Here is a 21,292-nt window from a genome sequence, read left to right as displayed (position 1 = left end):
ATCTTTCCTGAAAATCCCAGCGACGGCCATCAGGAAGACGTCGGTATAGATTTGCGGCCTTTATTCGAAATAAGTAATATTTATTACACTTAGCAGTACGATATTAAGGAAGCTTTTTCTTCCCATCAATTTCTGGAACTTATCATTTGAATCAAATCATGTTATTATACTAAATATATGTCCAGAGGATAAGTATAGAGTGGATTAAAGTTTCCTCCTACTGCAATAATATTTTGGACAAAACTTCCTTCCTATATTTTTAGAAGCCAGGAATGTCATTGGTAATTGCGCCTGTAAATATAAAAAAATTAATCCCTTCAGTTTTTCGCAAAAAAGAAGTGTTAATCTTTTTTAATTTCTATATTAACCGTGGAAAAAATATAATAAAACTGTTATAATAAACAGATAAATGTAAGAACATTTTTTCCTGATTCATAATTATATTCTCAAATATTTTATTTAGATATCCAGTCAAAAAAATTAACGTTTATTCATTTGTTAAGATTTCATTGTTACCGAAGGATAATTTTAAAAAAATAAATTGTATAAAAAATATTTCTTAGTACGAGGGACAGCTGAAATGCAATGTATACTGGAACGTAACAAGAGAAAAAATGTAGCATAAAGCGTCAGGTGCTGCCTTTTCGCAGTTTTATTCTCCTAATATTAATATTTAAAAATTTATTGACTTAAAATCTCTCACTTTCTATCAGTCGCCATTATTATAGACTCCTACTATGTAAACGCGTCTAAAACAACGTGCAATGATTGCATTTTTAACAGTCGAAAATGTGAACCCCAGTGACATTAATCGAAATATAGAAGTTATTCATGGTGATTGGTCGAAGTACTATAAGTTGATGAGAAATAACATTTTTCTACATCAGAAACTGGTAAGCAAATATTGAGGATGAACTCTGTACACACAAATTAGAATTGATTTTAAAAACGATAAGATGTGAGTGCGGAATGATTATACTTTATATTTTAAACCATATATACAAAAAAAATACAATGAAATTGTAAACCGTACAGTAAGAGTCACGCAGATATCATTTCTTCCGCTCAAAAAACAAACATTTCTGTAATATAAATAAAAATATTTTTAACAAAATGATACTGATATCGAAAAAGGTAAGACACTGCATTTCTATTATCAAAATCTGTTATTAATTTAGAATTATGTTTAAAAAAATAATACACGTTAAAAATTATAGAAACTAAACCGTAAAAGTAATTTCTATGTGTACTAAGAACTGCTGGCGTACAAGACAATCACATTTCAATTAAGAAGTAAGAAAGTTGTTTATTTTTGTCGATACTAAGTATCTTAAACAATTAATTGTAAATCTTTTTATATAATCTCTATTATTTTTAGTCAAATATATATTTATATATTTTATCGTATAAGTAAGGTACGATCGATAAAATTTATCATTCATAATAATAACTATTAGTATTATTGAATCTAAATTCAAGGTTTAATTACTCCTTTCTAAAACCTAAATATTTATTAAAGCTCTTGAATCTGGAAAATGTGTATGCACCCGATTGTGAATGTATAAAGGAAAAAATATTTATACGTATGTTCGTTCAATAATGTAAAAATAGGGAAAAAAACGCCATTAAAATTCCTTTCGATTGCTATAAAAAAATAAGCTACTAACTATATATAAATTTATATACACATTTAAAATTCTAACATTTCTTTTTTAATAAAAACGTGTTTAGAATAATTTTTTTCATTTTACCTTTAGCAATTAAAGTCCTTTGCATCCTATTCCCAATTAAGAAAGAAATTTTTTAAAAATTCACTTGTTATATTAATTTTTTTCTTTTTTAATATATTTTTTTATGCCAAATTGATCATTTCGTTAAAATTCTATCGCATTGACGTTGTTAAATGTTAGAGGTTTAAAATAACCTTGAAATCACCTGTAATTATTTGTATGTATGTGTGAGTAAGTTAAGTACATTAGGTCAGTTTAACATTAAGATTTATTGATGTAGAATAACATATAACGGTATGCAAATTATATTAATAGAGTAGGATAGTTTGTGGGAGAAATAATAGGTTACACAACTTTCTAAAACAAATGTATATCGAATCGGATTTTTAATCTGATTATATTTGAAAATATTAGAATCTGCTTAGTTTATATATATATATATATATATATATATATATATATATATATATATATATATATATATATATATTATTATTATTAGCCTTGCAGACAATCTATACAGAATAGCCGTCGAGCGGGAGAAACAACGAATTAAAATCGACGACACGGTTCATTAAGTTGACTGAACTAATGACGACAAGAAATGAAACCGTAACTCTTTTTAAGTCTATCTTCACACGTAACGAGAAAAGGGTTCGCCACCTCTTGTTGGCCAAATTGAATTTTATAATGTTTTTACCTCTCGGCCACATGTTTTATTCATTTGATTTTACACTTTTTTTAATACAATGCACCTAATTATGAAACAAAATTTAAATAGTTTTATCAGTAAATTAGAATATTTTACTCGTTATTTTATCAATGTTCATTAAAAACACTTTTAAAAAAAATGATAATTTGATTCTATACAAAGTATTAAATTAGCCTGCATTAAAATAAAAACAAAGATTTATTTTTAAACGTACTTTGATAAGGACAAAAGTTTACACGTGAATAAACTAAAATTCGACTCGTTAAACAGCAAAATAAAACGTGATAATTTTAAATCATTAAATAAAAAAACTCGCCTTCAAAATAATAGAATTTTTTTCTTCTAAAGGATGTAATTATCAGCCCCGTATTTTTAGCGGAGTTAACGGTAGTGATGCTGTTACAGTGGGGGGGAGACATTAACAATGGTATTATCTATCAGTAATTTTAAGGAAACAGTTGATCCTAATTAACCCCTAAAACCTGAATGAAATAGCACTGTTATTTTGAAAATTGATTATTTTACATTTAATAACTTTAAAATATGATAAGTAAATTACGAAATTATCTAAATTAATTATTTAACTTCACTCATCTGCATTATTTTTATTTATTTTTATAAAAATCTAGGATTCTCACTTACGCGTTATTATTGACAGTGTTTTTTTTTTTTTTTGTAGTTTTACTCAGAAAAATATTTTAATCAGGAAAAACCTGAAAACAAAACAACTGAGTAATACATATTACAAACGTACAACGGAGAAAAAGAATGGAAGAACTCAAAATCAAACGAGGATAAAGAAAAACAAATTAAGGATAGACTGCCTAGCATTTGCAAATGATAAGGCTATCACTCAGATTCAATGGCGTTAGCAAAGTAGCAAATAACCTTACTAAATCAACAAGCAGAAAAAACAGGATTGCAGATCTTAAAACAGAATTAATAATCGGAACGTCAATTCAGCTCTCAAAAAACTTTACTAATAACGGCATATGAGAAAATTAAAAAAAAAAAACTGGAAATTTATATACCCAAGAGAAACAACTGGACTCAAGGTCTATAAAAAAGAAACCAACAGGTCAAGAATCAATAAAATGGAATTGGCCTATCGTTTAGCTGAGAACATCTACGATAAAAAAAAAAATCGATGTCAATGAATGCCAAACGAAAATATTACACTACAATCGTTCGTCCAGAAACTTATACGCAGCTGAATGCCTGATATAACAAGAAACTTCTAACCGATAAAATACAAAATAAAAGAACATCCTGACTCCGTAGGGGAAGACACTCACCGTGTGACAGGTGCGGTCACCATGCCACCCCCTCCGTACCAAGTCTTTATGGGTATTTCCGGAGGTCACCCTCAAAACCTCGGAAAAAGGTTTCTTTCAGCCTCGTTATTGCCTTAGTCAGGATCCCACCCATGCGAATGTCACATGTGACATTCCCATCGGTGTACTAATATCCATAAAAAACAAAAAACAAAACGGTGGTATCAAACAAGACTGAGTAAACAAAATAAGGAAAGGAACTGAAATCCACTACTACCCGAAAGTAAAAGAAGTTAGTTCAGTACGAATGAAAAAAATAATCAGAAAGATAAACACTTATTTGGTCTTAGGCCCAATAAAGACAGACCAAAATGTTGAAGAAGACACAATAATGAACATAAAGAAAATATCTGATGTGACCAGAAAGAGAAAAATCGCTTTGTACGGTGACTTACATAAAATGAACCCTGAAAGGCTTTTTACACACCCTAAAAATCTAAATATTAATAACAACAGGAACAGAAAGAAACTTACAAAGATATGAAAGAACTGAAAATAACACAAAAACATCTCAAAGATGTTGAGTAAAACTTTGAAAACATTATAGATCACCAGAAAAATAAAAAACAACCCGTAGGAAGTATCTCAGGACAGAAAAAAGAAAAGAAAAATATCGGGAAATTGTAGAAGGAAATTTAGAAGAAAGAGGAAATGAAAAAGATAATTAGTTAAAATAACGTAATTAATCGTTATTTAATTAATTAATCACTAAAACGAGTAACAAAACATATTTCAAAGTCGTATGACAAACATAAAAAATATGATATGGTTACCACATGACTTCCTAGTAACCTATTTAATTACATATACACATTTTTAAAAGTAAAATGCTATTTCATTAACAATTTCTGATATTTTTTCAATTTTTTTTTGTTATTGAATTATAATTTATCAAAAAAAATTTTACAATCGGAGGTTAATAATTATTAATAAATCAATATATTTAAATAAAAAAACGGTTAAAAAAAGAAAAAGAAATGAAGTCTGATTTGAACCGATGTGCCTTCCCCTTGTAAAATTTAAATATTTCATTAATTAAAATTTCATTTGGCTATCTTTGGAACCAGTGAAAATAAGTACCACTTATGATAAATAACTGAAAAGTTCTTATATATTAAAGCTCTTATCGTATATATATATATATATATATAACTTCTATAACTTCTATATATATAATAACTAAGCACTTATTACTGCTTATATATATATATATAAGCAGTAATAAGTGCTTATTACTGCAGTTAAAAAAAAAACTCAAAAATTAATTTTTTTTTTGGATTTTGGGCTTTTTTGGACACATTTGGTTCAGTCGATTGCAATCAAAATGGGAGGTGTACAACTAGGTGTTACAGCAGTCCTAAATCCAAAATTTCTACATCCTACGGCTAATCGTTTTTGAGTTGTGCGAGATACATATGTACAGACCTCATGCCGAAACTTGTTAAAATGGATTCATGGATGGTCAAAATGGATATTTTTGTTGAAACCTGAAAACCGAAATTTTCCCATTTACAATACTTCCTTTACTTCGTACAATGAAATAAAAAGAATGGTGTTTAGTTGTTCAAAAAAATAACTTTTTGAATAGTCATCACATAATAAGAAGTTAAATTTCCGGTTTTAAGTCTATTTTTTTTTTTTTTTTTAAAGATCGTTACTGCTGTATAACATGACGTAAAGAAAACAGAAAATATACGATGTTCAGTGTTGTATTTTAGATTTATTTTATAATTTATTAATATAATAATTTACAATTCTTCCTACTATTGTTCTTCCCTGAGCTCGGGTTCTTTTTTGAAAATAGTTTCTATTGAGTTTAATACTTGAAAGAAAAATTTATTTATTTTTTCTTCATAAATATTTATTAAGTCACGAATCATTTGCTATATAATTAGTTAATACTACTACCATCACCTATTCAGTTTTTACATCGTAAAATAAAATTGTTTACTAGAAGTTATACTCGTATTTATAAAAATAAAATAACTAAAAAGTATTTATAAAATAATATTTTTAGAATAAGAATGTATGTAGAAGACGTTATCCACTTTTTAAATAATATCCACTTTATTAATTTAATATCCACTTTTTAAATAAAAATAATTGAAATAAAATGAACTTTTCAACAAAAACTAGATTCTTTTTACTTCCTTGTACGAAGTAAAGGAAGGTATTGTGATTTCCAGATTTCAACGACATCCCTGAATCCATTTTGAGTAGTTTCGGCGTGACGTCTGTACATACGTACTTTTCGCATAAGTCAAAAACTATTAGCCATAGGATGATGAAATTATGGATTTAGGACTGTTATAACATCTAGTTGTTCACCTCCCTTTTGATTCCAATCGACTGAAACAAAATTGTCCAAAATGTCCAAAATTCCCAAAAATTTTGATTTTTGATTTTTTCTTAGCTGCATTAATAAGTTCTTATTGAGAGATTTTCAACGATCATTAGTAGTACTTATTTCCATTGGTTTCAGAGTTATAGCCGAATAAAATATTAATTAATGAAATTTTTGGATCTTAAAAGTGGGAAGGCATATCGGTGCGAATCAGACTTCATCTCCCTTTTAATAAACTTCTTTTTTAATTTAAATATATTAATTTATTAATAATTATTAACCTTTCGTTGCAAAAAAAATTTTACGATGAATAATAAGTTATTAATGAAATAAAATATTTTGTACTTTTCATTAAAAAAAAAAAAAATGTGTATATGTAATTTAATAGGCGTACAAGGAAATCATCTCGAGGCAGGGACCATCATTAGAATGATGTTACGCAATCCGGTGACGGGTTTTGTGTCGGGAATACATAAAATGAAATATGGTGGTGCGAGAGGACGAGGACTTATCCGTACGGAGCTACCGTTCGCTCGTGCTTGCACGGGTGGGCGGTGGTGATGAAGTTCGGAGACTCTCGAGCCCCTGAGCTAAAAGACTGAATCCGTCCCTTCGGGGATGTCCTCGTTAGAGGCGAAGCTCAAAAACCCAGTCCCGGTTGCTGGGTGATGGAGGCCGGGAACGGCATAGCCGGGCCTAGCGTTTCCCTCTCCTCGTGGCTAGAGGCCGTCCCGGAACCGTCTTCATGCTTAATTGGGGGTCTCGTTCCGGGAGGTAGAATTAAAAAAAAGTCCTGTGGTGTCTACATAATTTTTTAAAAAATTCCAATACAAATTTTAAATAAAAAGTTATTAAATTTAAAAAAAATTTAACTCGTCAGTAATTAATTAATTTATTGTTTGTAACAATTGGTTATATAATGTTAGAAAATTATTGGTTTTTCTTCTTTTTTTTCAGAGTTTATTTACAGTAGGTAAAATTTCGTAAAACTTTATTAAATCGGATCACTTCCCAAACGAACATGATAAGGAGTTCTTAGCAAACTCTTCATAAATTATTCAATAGTATAGTAAAAATTTATGCCATGCAAATACAGTTTGGAATCATGAATGACACACACACACTGGAACCGTAGAAAGAAAAATAATATATAATAAACAGAAGTAAAAAAAAAAAATGATCCAGTGTAAAGAAAAAGAAATATATGTAACACAAATTTTGAATTAAAAGTCGAATAGATAATGCACAATACTCATAAACGAGTTTAGTATAGACACATTAAGATACTACTTAGGGGCACTTACGTCTAAAACGTGCAGTCGGTAAAACCTTCTTATGTCATCCCCGTTGTCTAATAAGTTTACTGTCAAATGATTTGTATGATAATTTAGCCGACGTTCGTACTTTGAACTAAAATTGTATATCTCCTCTCACACGGACCGTAATCCTAAATAATTCTGTATCTCATTGCTCCGTTCAAAGCAAGGTGCCTCTGTTATACACCTCGCTAGGTTATTCGGAAATCGCTGTAATATGTCGATATTACTTCTGCTCGCTGTGTCTCATAGTTCGATTCCATAAGTTCAGATACGTTTTAGAATTGTTGATTATACCAGCAGATTATTTAACTAGGACAAACAAGAACGTTTACCCAACAACCAGAACATGGTCCTTTATTGGTATTTTTAGTTGCAAAAATTTATAAATGATTTGGAATGGCAATTAATGCATTACGTAAGACTTAATCGTTCATGTTTAAAATATTATTTATTAGAAATAAATGATAATATAAAATAAGTCGGTAATAATTAGGTCCGTAATAATTACAAAACAAAATCGAATTAACTTCTCTGGTGAAATAAATTATTTAAAAAAAAATTAAATTAATAATGTAAAACCAGCTATGTATATACGAATGGGTACGCTACAAATAGAGATGTTATGTAATATAGTTGAATTAATTTATAAAAATTTTATTATGTAAAAAAATAAAAATAAAATAATGAGACTTTTATATAACAAAATGGAGACATTATAATATATAAATTATGAAAGATTTTATAGGAATTTTATTCAAACCCCCCTGAGATGATTGGAATAAAGTCTAATCATTATGATACAAGTGAAAAACATGTAATATTTAACCGACGAAATAGTTTAAAAATAGAGATTTTCCTTAAATGTAATTAATTAAATAAAAAAAATACCGTATTCATTAAATGTTTATTATATAAAAAAAATACACACAAAAAAGATAGTAAAACAACTAAATCTATTTCATCATTGTAATTAATTAAAACAATTTTAATCATTTGAATAATTTTATCTTGCTATTAGTAATTTATCTGAAAAGAAAAGATTAGAAGCTTTTGAAATGCGGTGCTATAGGAGAATGTTAAAAATCAGATGGGTGGATAAAGTGACAAATGAAGAGGTATTGCGGCAAATAGATGAAGAAAGAAGCGTTGGGAAAATATAGTTAAAAGAAGAGACAGACTTATAGGCCACATACTAAGGCATCCTGGAATAGTCGCTTTAATATTGGAAGGACAGGTAGAAGGAAAAAATTGTGTAGGCAGGCCACGTTTGGAATATGTAAAACAAATTGTTAGGGATGTAGGATGTAGGGGATATACCGAAATGAAACGACTAGTACTAGATAGGGAATCTTGGAGAGCTGCATCAAACCAGTCAAATGACTGAAGACAAAAAAAATTAGTAATTTATTACAGAGAAATAAAAATTGTTGAAAAAATTATTTGACAAAAAATTTTAGTTAATCTAACACTATTTTTTAATTATAATTTATCTTGTGTTACAGGTCTTTTTTTCAAAAAAACCTAGGAAAAAATGTAGCGATGATAAAATTATTTTAGCGTGTAGTTAAATTAATGCTTCTATCAGGTCGTACTTTTTATACAAAAAGAAAAAAGTAATAAAGTAATATGTTATAATTTACATATAAGTTTATGTCAGAATCAGATACCTTTATACCAAAAAACGTTTTTTTTTAATTATGGAAAAAGTTGTCCAACTTAACGATTTACAATCTACACCGAAATAATATAATACCGTGTGTATGAAAATGAATTTCGGGGTTTTTAGTTATGTAATATTTATAATAAGTATTACTTTGATAAACTGTACATGAAATTTTCGTACACTTACACGAAAGAGTTTTTCGTATGTGTTCAATGTCAGCACCCCAATCATCAAACGGCACACATCCAGCCGATAGGAGAGTTTATCCCATACTTAAATCACCAAATCTGGAGTATATGATGAGACAGCAGTTTCAATTCTGTGTCTCAAGTCGGATAGGTCAGCTGGTAATGGTGGCACATAAACTTGGTAACCTTTTTTTTTTACTCCTATTCCTTAAGGCTTGACGCACGATCCCCGCACGATATAATACGGCCTTGAAGGGTACCTGTTGCCTCTACTCCCTTAGGAGACCATGCCGATCCGGTTATGCCATTCCTGACAGCAGCCCCCCTCCCAGTAGCTGGCTCTCGGTCTTTAAATATAAGCGCCTGCCTCTAATACGGGGTTCCCAGACCGGGTCTCGGTCTTTCTTTTTCCCAACTAAGAATCCCAGGAGTCCCCGTTCAATCATTAAGGTGGGACGCCGGAGCATCCCACCACTCCTGAACGGGGCTATCCTCCCTGCCCTAACGCTAACACCCCTCACCAATCTTCAACTTCTTCAAGCGTCTTCTTTCGAATGATGTTCCCTATTACTTTACTGAATATTGACCATTTCCGCTCACCATGAAGCATTATCTCCACTATACAAGGGACGATCAGAAAATAAGTTACATCCCCACTACGAAACAAACACATATTTATACGACAATTTTTTTTTACTGAACAAAAACCTACATATTTTTATCTATTTTTTGACATAATCACCAAGTTTTTCTAATCACTTTTCACACCTTATAACAAGTTTTTCAATTCCGCTTTCATAAAAATTTCGTCCAATTTCCTTCAACCATTTAAGGACCGCTTCCTTCAGTTCATCATCGTTAGCGAAACGCTCTCTTCCCAAATCTCGTTTGAGAGGATCAAACAGGTGGGGTAGTCGCATGGTGTTAGTTCAGGGCTGTAAGGTGGATGAGACCACACTTCCCACTTGTATTTTTGTAGTAACTCCTTTGTCACATGAGCTGAACGTTCTTCGATCTTTAATGGCTTTACGCAATATTTTTAGTCTCACAGTAAAATTAGGCATAAATTCATTGTAAACAACTCCCTCACAATCGAAAATGTCTGTCAGAATAACCCTTCGAACATGCGGGGATGTTTTCACGTTTTTTGGCTGCGGCGAATTTTTGTATTCTTTATTCATGTGATGCTCACATCATTCACGTGATGATTTGTTTCAAAACTGAGGAGCAGTTGAATGAACCTTCGGCACCATTTTGTGATCATGGGGCGTGACATTGCATGCTCACCGTATACCTCAACAATTTGGCGATGAATTCACAACTGTAGTTTTTTGCCCACAGGAATCAGACTACTGAACGCACTTCTATGCTGGACAAAACTTCTAGAGGTCACGCCATGTTGAAAACGACACTACACACGTACTGAATGTCGTGCAAAATTTCTGTTGGGGAAACGTGAAAACAAAAAAAAAATAACAGTGCTGCCACCACAAGACATTAATATATCCCATTCAGTTCAAGAACATGGCAAGGGTGTAACATATTTTTTGATCCACCTCTGGTAAAATCTGCGGTAACCTCTCCCAAACGTGTCCGTATCGCCATCCTGTCTTCCTCTTTGCTTGGGCACTGGAAGACAGTATGTTCTGCGGTATCTCACTCACTCTCCCCGATACTGGCAGCTTTCAGACGACCATCTCATCCTTACCCATAGGTATTAAAGCTACCATGCCCCGATAAAAATTGGGTTAGCTCAAACGTGAGTTCCCCGTGTTCATGTCTGAGCCAAGGCCTGATATCTGATATTAACTTCTTTGTCCAGAGACCCAACTCTGATCTAGTCCATTTCTCCTACCAGCGCTCTGCCATCTCCTTCCTGGCCATGCTCTTCGTCATCCCTTCTCTTCTTCGCACCCGTTCTTCTGCTAAAGAGCTCCATAGAGGGAAGCGAGGCAATCACTGCCTCTGTGGAGACCGTCTGGTAAGCCCTAGCAACGCTGATTGCCGGTTGGTGACGCAGCCCCCCAAGCCTCCGAACGTTCACTTTCGTGCTCCACGCCCTCCTCCACACTCTGACACGGCATATAAGTTAACAAGTGCCTTGTAACAACTAAATCTTCACCGTTGCTACTAACATTTTTTTATATAATAAAGATTTGATGTATATGTTTGTTTTTTTGTTTTTTTTTTTAATTAATTATATTTAAGGAAAATCTGTATTTTTAAACTATTTCGTCAGTTAAATATTACATGTTTTTCACTTGTATCGTAGTGATTACACTTTATTCCAATCACTTTGAAGGGGTTTTAATAAATTCTTTCATAATATACATATATATATATATATATATATATATTATATTTAATGTCTCTGTTTTGTTATATAATAGGCTCATTATTTCATTTTTAATTTTTTTATATGATACAATTTTTATAAATAAATTCGACTATATTACATAACATCTCAATTTGTAGCGTGTCCAGTCGTATATACATAGCTGGTTTTACATTATTAATTTAATTTTTTTTTCCAAGTAATATTTCACCAGAGAAGTAGTTAATTTGATTTTGTTTTCTAATTATTACAGACCTAATTATTACCGATTTATTTTCTATCATTTATTTCTAATAAATAATATTTTGAACATTGACGATTAACTGTTACGTAATGCATAAACTGAATTTTCTTAAGAAGTAGGCCTATCTTGAACGCCACCGAGCCAAATCTAACTTCAGCATTAAGCTTCTGGATATCCTTTACACCTCTTTGTAAGTCTCCTCTGCAACTATCCTCTTCCCAGTCCTGGTGTTCACTACTACCGTGTACTCCCTGACCTGGATATCTTCTTCGATATCTCCTATAAAACGTTTGCTAGGCCTTGTTACACTACCAACTGACACCTCTTCAGCTTAGATTCATTCACCAGCCTACGCGTGGTGGCGAACCTGTCCACCAGCAGTTTTCTACCATGGCTTGTCCTGCCATCCTCCGCTAAGTGATATGTGGCTAAAATAACACCACTGGCCTCAAACATGGACCCCTTTACCTCCTCACAATTTTTAAAACATTCCTCTCAGCACCTCCTGATAACCAGCTCCGGGACTTTCTCGTCTGACACATCCTCCTGTATCTGTGATAACAGCTATCTGTTGACGGCTCTCGTAGTTTGTGTCGTCACGAAGTATTACTATTTAACACTACTTCGTACCCCTGTAAGACTGGGATGCGTTAATGCGTACAGCTCTTTGGTTACAATTTCCACAGTACAATACGCGCAAAACTAAAAACACACATGCTAACACCAAACAAGTTAAAACCGTATTGCCTACTGACAGTAAAGCTATACACAAAAAAACAACCGCTATAAAAAAAGGTTGTCCGTAATCCAAAATCTTCAAAACTATAAAACACGATCAATAATAAAACACCGTACTTGCTATACGTCCAATTCAATAGAAAAAAAAAAACACAAAACCAAATCCAAACACAATCAAAACCCCGGAGCGATAAATATACGTCGTCTCGCAATAAGAACTCCCACTCGACTCAAAATAAATTTGGTAACTTGATTCTTTGTAAACCTCCAACGAAACAAATCGCAGATCGGGTGAACGTGTAGGTTACGGCAAACAAGCCTTGTCATCTGGTCCCCGGCGACTGATCCAGCGGTCAGGGAGAATTCCATTCAACCGATCACGTTCAGCGTAATGCCAATAAGGAGGCGTACCATCTTACTGCCAAAAAAGGTTGTATCGTTCGTATTGCAGTTGAGGAAAGAGCCATAGTTGTAGCATATTAAGGTAGTTCATTCTATACACACTTGCTACCGCGTAAAAGAACGGAAGTTTGTAAACTTTACAAAATTCAGTTTTGGGGAGTCTTGTTCACACTTCAACATTTCGTGAAAATTTTCTGATCTCCATATATGTCATTTATCAATGTTAATTTTCCATTAACGTGAAATGTTGATTCGTCACTGAATACGACACGATAAAGAAAATCTTCATTGTCTCGGAGGATCATTTCATTTGCGAAGCTAACACGCAAACCTTTGCCATCGCTATCCTTCCTTTTATTTTTATTGTGCCTCTCAGTCCTCTGTCACTATAGTTTCCAAGTATCTATAATTTTTTTTTACTTTTTTATTAATTTTCACTTATCCTTACCACAACATTCTCTTTGTTTACTTTCATTGTTTTAGTTTTACTTATATTTATTTTCATTTTATAATCAGTTAGTTCTACGTGCTGACCGTATTTCGTGTGAGAACGAAATTCGTTTTCACGCGGCTTCAAAATACTGTTATTGTTTTAGTTAAACGCAGAGACTGTAAAAACACGTTAAATACAGTTTCAAAAATTCATAATAACTAAACCGTAAGAAGGCGTAAGACAAATTCTATATGGTTCTCAGCGCTAGCCGGCCTTCGTGGCGCAAGCCGTAGCGTCTCGGCCTTTCATCCCGAGGTCCCGGGTTCGAATCCTGGTCAGGCGTGGTATTTTTTAATACGCTACAAAAATTGTCATGTATCTCATCTTCTGAAGCAGTACCTGAACGGTGGTCCCGGAGGAAAAAAATTCTCAGCGCTACCAGGTGTTCAGTACCCAAAGTTTTTGACAGAATTTTCAAAATTTCCCGTTTCTTCGAGAAATTTTAGTTTCATTAATTATAGTAACATTACGTTTGTTTTCCGTAGTGTAAATCATTTAGTTGTGTTGTTTGATGGTAAATTTTTGTGAGAAAACTCAATCGATTTCATTTAAACTATCAGAACCAGAATTTACGAAAATGAAAACATAATTTGTCTTTTTTTAGCACATATTAAATTAAATATATGGGCTCTAATTATTTGACCACGTAAATCCAAAAACGTATAAATTAAATGACTGCTGTGATCATAAAATTAAATAACGGAATAAATAAATGGTAGACAAAAATAAAAAATAGCGTGAACGTTGCAGATATTTCAACGGTCGACAGTTAAAATGGAATACAATGAAACCTAAATTTATAGACCTAATTAAAAGCCGTTTTATGTCCAGAAAATAATGATTTTCAGTGAAAAAACCTTACGGTCAGCAGTAGTTTGTTTTTATTTATAAATATCTCCATCGAGTTAAATAAACTGAATTGAATTAAATACAGTAAACAAATACCTAACAGGATAAGTTTTATGTACTGTACATACAATAATAAATAAATACAAAAGTGCCGTATAAATATCAGTAGAAAATATGTGTGCGGTATGTACGCTTTATAAACCCTGCTATTAAATGTACGAAGGTAAAATAAGCCTAAAGGTTTAACTTACAAATAAATAGATATATGTTGTTGTTGTAAGTCGAGTTAATATAAATTAATAACGCCTTTGCTTAACAGTATCTCCTTTCACATCGGTTTACCAATTTATAAGTAGTAAAACGTAAGTTTATTAACTATAATAAACATTTAATATTATAAAAGTAAACGTTTATTTAATTTCTTAAACAATATTATATTTTATGTAAATTAATAATCATTGATGTAAAATAAAACTTATATGTAGATTAGAAAACATTAATTCCTTATAAACAATATTTTCACCCACCATTAAAATACACTGATTGACAAGAAAAAAAATTTAGTTTCTCCAAGTGTGATACTATTTCTCGAAATGATTTTTTGCGTAAATAACAGATATGTAAATGCAATTTTTCTATCACCCTTAGTTTTAAATAAATTGCGCTTCAAAAAAAAATTAAGGGAAAATAAGGTTAAAATGTTTAAAATTTATAATTTTGCATGGTCGTACCTGTATTAGAATGATTTGCCTGATGCTTTTCTTTTATAAATGGCTTCAGGTAAATCCCGAATTAATGTCCAACAGTAATCGATTAGCATGTTAGAATTCCATTTCCCTTTATAGCGGCTTTCCATCACCGAAATTTCTTGGTGGAAAGTGTTCAGTGTGTTCGTCACTTACGTCTCCGAGATTGTCCGAGAAAAAATCCAGATGTGAGTGGAGGAAATGTATTTTCAAACACATATTACATCCCATAGCTCTGTATAAAGTAAGAATTTAATTAACAATATCGTTGTAGTTGTCGGATTTTTGTTTGCCGAGAAACGTTTTGCAAACGTCTTTAAATGAAGTCCAAGCTGCATTTTCTGCATTATTTAACATCGAGTTAAATAATGCAATATTTAACTAAATAATGCAATAGTTAACCGACAATATTCCTTCTTTAATTTTTCCATCACTTCCATTTGGAAATTTCTGCCTGATGTACAAAAATCCGGAACTATCCTTCTTCATTGCTTTTAAAATTTTTTTCATTAGTCCTGGCTTGATATGGAGGAGTAAAAATATTTTTTTGGGTTCAACTAAGGGGTCATGAATAATATTTTTCCCATTTGGAGTTCGTTTTTTCCACTCTTTAGTAACATAATATTTATCCCTACCTCGGCTGTCCCATTTCCAAAGAAAACACATTTACTTATATACACTAACTGAATGCCTAACAAAATAGCTATAAATTTCATATCACTACATATGTTCCGGCTATATTTTATATAATTTATTTTTTCAATAATGTTTTTCATCAGATCGTTTGTTTCTTTCAAATTAATACCATAAGCGATCGGTATCGAAGGATATTTGTTACCGTTGTGTAGTAGAACCACTTTTAAACTACACTGGGACGATTCTATAAAAAGACGCAAGTCTTCAGGTTTATGAACTTATCCTAAGTGCAGCATAAGCTTATCAATATTTGTGGAATGAACGAATATATTTACATCAATAAAGTACTGAGAAAGTTCTTTGTGTCGGCTTCGAAAGCCCGAAATTTTTGTATTTTTTTGAAGTAAATTCCAACCTTGCAGTCTTGATTCTAACAGTTCAGATTGATTTTTTTGATAAATTTAAATTTTCTAACCAAGTTATTGAATTTACCTTGTGATAATTAATCCTTGTGGAAGATAATTCAAAACCAAAATCATTGTTGTCTTCTTTAGTACTGCCTGATTCTTCAACGCTACTTTCGAAATATACATTCACAGGTGGTTCAGGAACTGGAATAATTTTATTGTGAGAAACAAGCATGATTGCAGATTGCAATGAAAGATATCTTACAGTATGTTTAGATTTTTTAGAAATCCCAGACATACTTGTTAAACAAAAGTAACAATCGGTTACATGATCCTTTGGTTCACGATAAACCATGGGTACACCAAGTGGCAAAGCCTTCCGTGTACCTTTCAGCCATCCTCTTAAATATACAGAACAATTAATGCATACTATATGAGAAGCTCACGTCTTATCCTGATACCATTTTTACACTGAAAGTACAAATGATATGCTTTTTTAATTAAAGGTGTAATGTTTTTTTCTATTTGATTTTACGGTAAACTCACTACATACATAACAAAAGGCATTTACACAATTTCGAGGATTATGACACCGTATCCGAGGTGGTAGTGGCGCAGGCACGCAGACTGTTCGGGAGAGCGGCCGTGTCCGAACACGGCCATCTCCGGGACATCTGCCGAGAGGACCGTACTCCATAGGGTATAAGAAAACGGCCTCATGCCGTATTAACGAACCACCGTGAAGGTACGAAAGTCAAAAAAATTACAAACCAGGATTAGGAGCCTCTATATTGCGTAACCTATAAATGGAAACCGCACAAAAATTCCGGCCGCCAAAGTGACCGTTTTCGCAATTAAATTTTGTTAAAACTATAAAAAGCTAGACATCACCCCACACCGTCCCACGAAGAGACCACAATTTCATTTAGTCAGCATATGCGACTCCCTCCGGAGAACGGGGCGCATTTCTCCCTCTAAATAACTAGAGCTCCGGTAGGCACAATCCTACTAGCCCATAGGTGATAGTATCGAAAGTACTTCAGCGGCTGGACTGAAGGGGAATCACGCCGGGATTACTAGGCTCAAAAGCTTAGTCTATCACGGTCAGAACCGGTAAATAAATTACACCATGGACCATACGGATAGGAACGAAAATTACCAAATCCGTCGATAAATAAAACTTAAAATTTATAACCGTCACTAAATAACCGATGAAATCCGCCCGATAATAGAAAGATACAGCAGCAAGGGACATTGTCCAGGCTCTGCGCTCTGTATGAAGAAATATTGAAACTCCCGCCATTCTTGCGTTCCGTTCCGTTCCGTTCCGAGGCATTATGACACTTTACTGTTAACAAACGTAAGACAGCAATAAAACTGAACAAAATTAATTCATACCTACATCCAGTGATTAATTCAAACAACACAGCTGTATTTTCAGCTACATGTTTTGACCTGCACAGACATGATTAATCTTGTCCATGAAGGCTCACTCTACAGTATTAATATGATGTCATAATGTGTGACTATGATATGATTTAATTCTTTATCCAGTATTGTTCATTTATGGCTTACAAATTATGTTAACAAAGTTAAACAATAAAAAATGAGAGCAAAAAAATACAATATTGGAGCTTAAAATGCTAACTGTCGTTGAAAAATCAAAAAAATTCTTTAATTAATATTTAAAAATCTTTCAAAAATGGTGATGAGAGAAGGATTCGTGGTTCATAATCGTTTTCAGTATCAAAAAGTATCGCATGTTAGGAAACAAAAATTATGTTTATCAGTGATATATTTAATTATAAAATTTATTTCGAGAGAGAATATGTATACTTCAATTCATGCTACAATTCTGAGTTTAATTTTTCTTCTGCCGATAAATTTGAATGATTTTGAACACCTGCAACAATGATTAGTTTACTATTTCCATCTGGTAATCAACCGAGTGTTCATTGTTGTCACATTGAGGAATCTATCCCTCAGCGTAAGGATTTTTCAAGACTGAAGGAAAGTTACGAAAACCAGCTTACACAAAACAAGAAATAATGCCTGAAGTAATTAATAAAAGAACATCTACATATGTTAGAAACTTCAGTAACATAATAATTCTCTATGTTGTCCGTTTCAAAGTTGGAATAGGTAATTTTTCACTTTAAAAAATCTAGTGATATCAATAAAAAAATTTTATTAACCTAACGGTCAATAAAAAAAAATGGATTGTTAAACTGGTATGATTCTACCGTGAAAACAAAATTTCTAGACACTTCGTAAAATCCTTTTGGATTTATTCGCCATGTCAGTATTCCACTATCGCACAAACGTTTTTCTACCGTTTTCAACACCATATTGGAATTTTCTACAATGAAAATAGTGAAGTCTAAATAGAGAAATAGACTGGTACATCTTGAAGATGATTTGCGTATTGACCTGTCAATCATAAGGTCACGTGCTGACACATTCTGTGGAGTACACCGAGCCCAGAATTACATTAATTTTAGTCGTAAATTTTTAACAAAATAATAATATATATTTTTTTAATCAGACGTCTAGTATAAATAAGTCGGTATTCCAGGTGCTTACTTTTGTCATTTTCTGATGTCGCTCCATATGCTGTTTGTATTTAGAAGAATCCGTTCGCTTGCGTGGTAACATCGGTCTATATACATTGAATGCCTGATGCTTAGAATTATATAGTATGTATTATTACTACTGTTGTTATTAATTAAGATAATTAACTGTGATCCTACATATATGCCGGTTGATATAAATCTGTATTCATTATTATACTTGTATTTTTTTGTACAGTTACGTAAATAATTCAATTATAGTGATTCAGGGAAACGGGAAATTTCAAAATTTGTGTTGGTAGCCCTGGGTGTGTCAGTCCTGAATAACTTATGTACGCTAACTCACGTCATCTTGCTGTTTAGTTATCATAGTTACTTAGAGTGATGCGCTACGTGTTTTTTCCATCAAAGATTTTTATAAAAATAATGATTGTGTGGAGGCTTTCGTAGAAAATTTCACCTTTAATTTAGGACACCACAATCGTTTACCTTTAGCACATGCATAGTAATATTGAGAAAACAAGTTCAGCAATGAGAAAAAACCTCCAGGCTGTTTGCGGACCTTCGTACGCCAGACGATATCGAGACTGTTCGAGTTGCTGTTGTAAAAATCCCTCACCGTTCATTCGTCGTCGCAGTGTCTTTTATTTCGAATAGTTCAAGGTTTCGAAGAATATTGTTGCAGGACTTACGTTACCATCCGTGTAAGTCGTAAATAGTATAGGAACTGAAACCAAACGATCACGTAATATGCCGTCAATTCTGTGAACGAATGGTTGTAAAGATAAATGAGGACAATGATTTTGTTAACAAACTGTGGATATTAGATGACACCTATTTCCACCTTAATGGATTTTTTACCAAAGAAAAATTCAGTTTTGGACACAAGAAAATCCTAAAAATAAAACAACACTAGCGCCCGCAACACAGTAACAAGGTATCGTATGTTGTACTGTATCATCGTATGTCATAATAGGCATTTATATTCTTTTAACACGAGGATAGCGTTGCGACTACAGTCACATCAGATCGATACATCACTGTGCTAAAAAATTCTGTTGAGCAATAATTACAGGAATTTCCATAAATTATTGACAACGCTTGGTTTCAACAACGTAGCTCGACATCACACACGACACGAATATCGATGGCTGCTGTAAGCCAATCTTGATTTGAGAAATGGTGACTTTCTATGGCCTCCCAGGTCTTCTGATTCTTCTTTTGGGGTCACCTTAAAAATAGTCAATTGCTACATCAGTAGAACAAAAGCCATGATCCAAAAGCGATTGTTGAAATACTTGTTGAAGTGTGGTAGTTGTACCATGTAGAGTTTCGCAGAACATACGTGTTAGATGTGATCTTCAACTAATTTATTTTTATCTACAAAATTAAACTGTTGAAAAAAGTATTATAGATGTTTTCTTACGTAGTATCATTTATGTGTTGTACGGATCGGAAATTCGATGAACGACGCAAAGGTTCGGTTTACCTTGAGTAACCGATGACTGGCAAAGAATTCAAAAGGGGAAAAAACATAAAAAGGATTTCAGTGATAATATGAAAAATGCGTAAGTTCCTGCGCATGAAACGAGTAGTTTATTTACTGATTCCACTACCGTATGATTGAAGGTTTTTCAAAAAAATTAACTATAACTTTTTTAAAAGTTTAGTGAAATTTAAGGAAAATTTATTTCTCAAATAAATTTGTCAAATCTGCATAGCCATGGTGATTCATTAATTATGACTTCTATGCATTAACAATTATACAGTATTAACCGGAAAATATAGTATATATTAATAGGAAAAATCTGCGTAAGAGTTTTGAAATTTAAAAATAACTAATTCATTTAGATAGAAATAAGTTACTCAAACAGACATGGAGGTAAGCTCCAAAAAGAGATTATTAAGAAATTGAAAAAGTAATAAGTATAAAGTTTATAAGAGAATTAAAGCGTGTAGCAACGTTTGATTTTGATTTATTCATTATCCTGAAAATAATTACGACCAACCGACCTTTTTTACCATTGAATCCAATTTCAACATCATGGAAAAAAAAATTATCTGATAGTCTTATTTGTAAGGAAGAATGTATAATTATTCTTGTATTGTAAAGTTCTAAAACTACAACGATTTAAATTCATATCGTTTTTGTTCAATTCAGAAGTTTCAAGTCAACAATTTATATTCTACAGCGATTATTACACCTTGCCTGCTTATGTATAATTTTACTTGTTTTATTTTTCAGAATAAGTAAGTAACCTAAAGCGGTAAAAACAGGTCCCCAACCTTTTTTTGACCAACGCCCACAATATCGCGACACACTTATTTGTTTTTAATTAATAATAAATGTTAAAGGTAATAATTATAATAATAATAGTAATAACGTGTTGTACTTAATTCTAAGCATCAAAAATCCAGTTTATATAAACCGATTTTATGACGCAAGCGGAAAGCTAAATATAAGCAGCATGTAGAGTGGCGTCAGAAAACGACAAAGGTAAGTTGTACCTGGAGTACGGACTTATTTATACCGAAAGTCTCATTGAAAAAATATATATTATTGTTTTTTTTTTTGAAAACAC

Source organism: Lycorma delicatula, chromosome 3 (assembly GCF_047948215.1).
Source record: "Lycorma delicatula isolate Av1 chromosome 3, ASM4794821v1, whole genome shotgun sequence".
NCBI classification, from domain to species: Eukaryota; Metazoa; Arthropoda; class Insecta; order Hemiptera; family Fulgoridae; genus Lycorma; species Lycorma delicatula.
The sequence above is the reverse complement of the archived record's forward strand: the minus strand, read 5'-3'. Positions refer to the sequence as shown.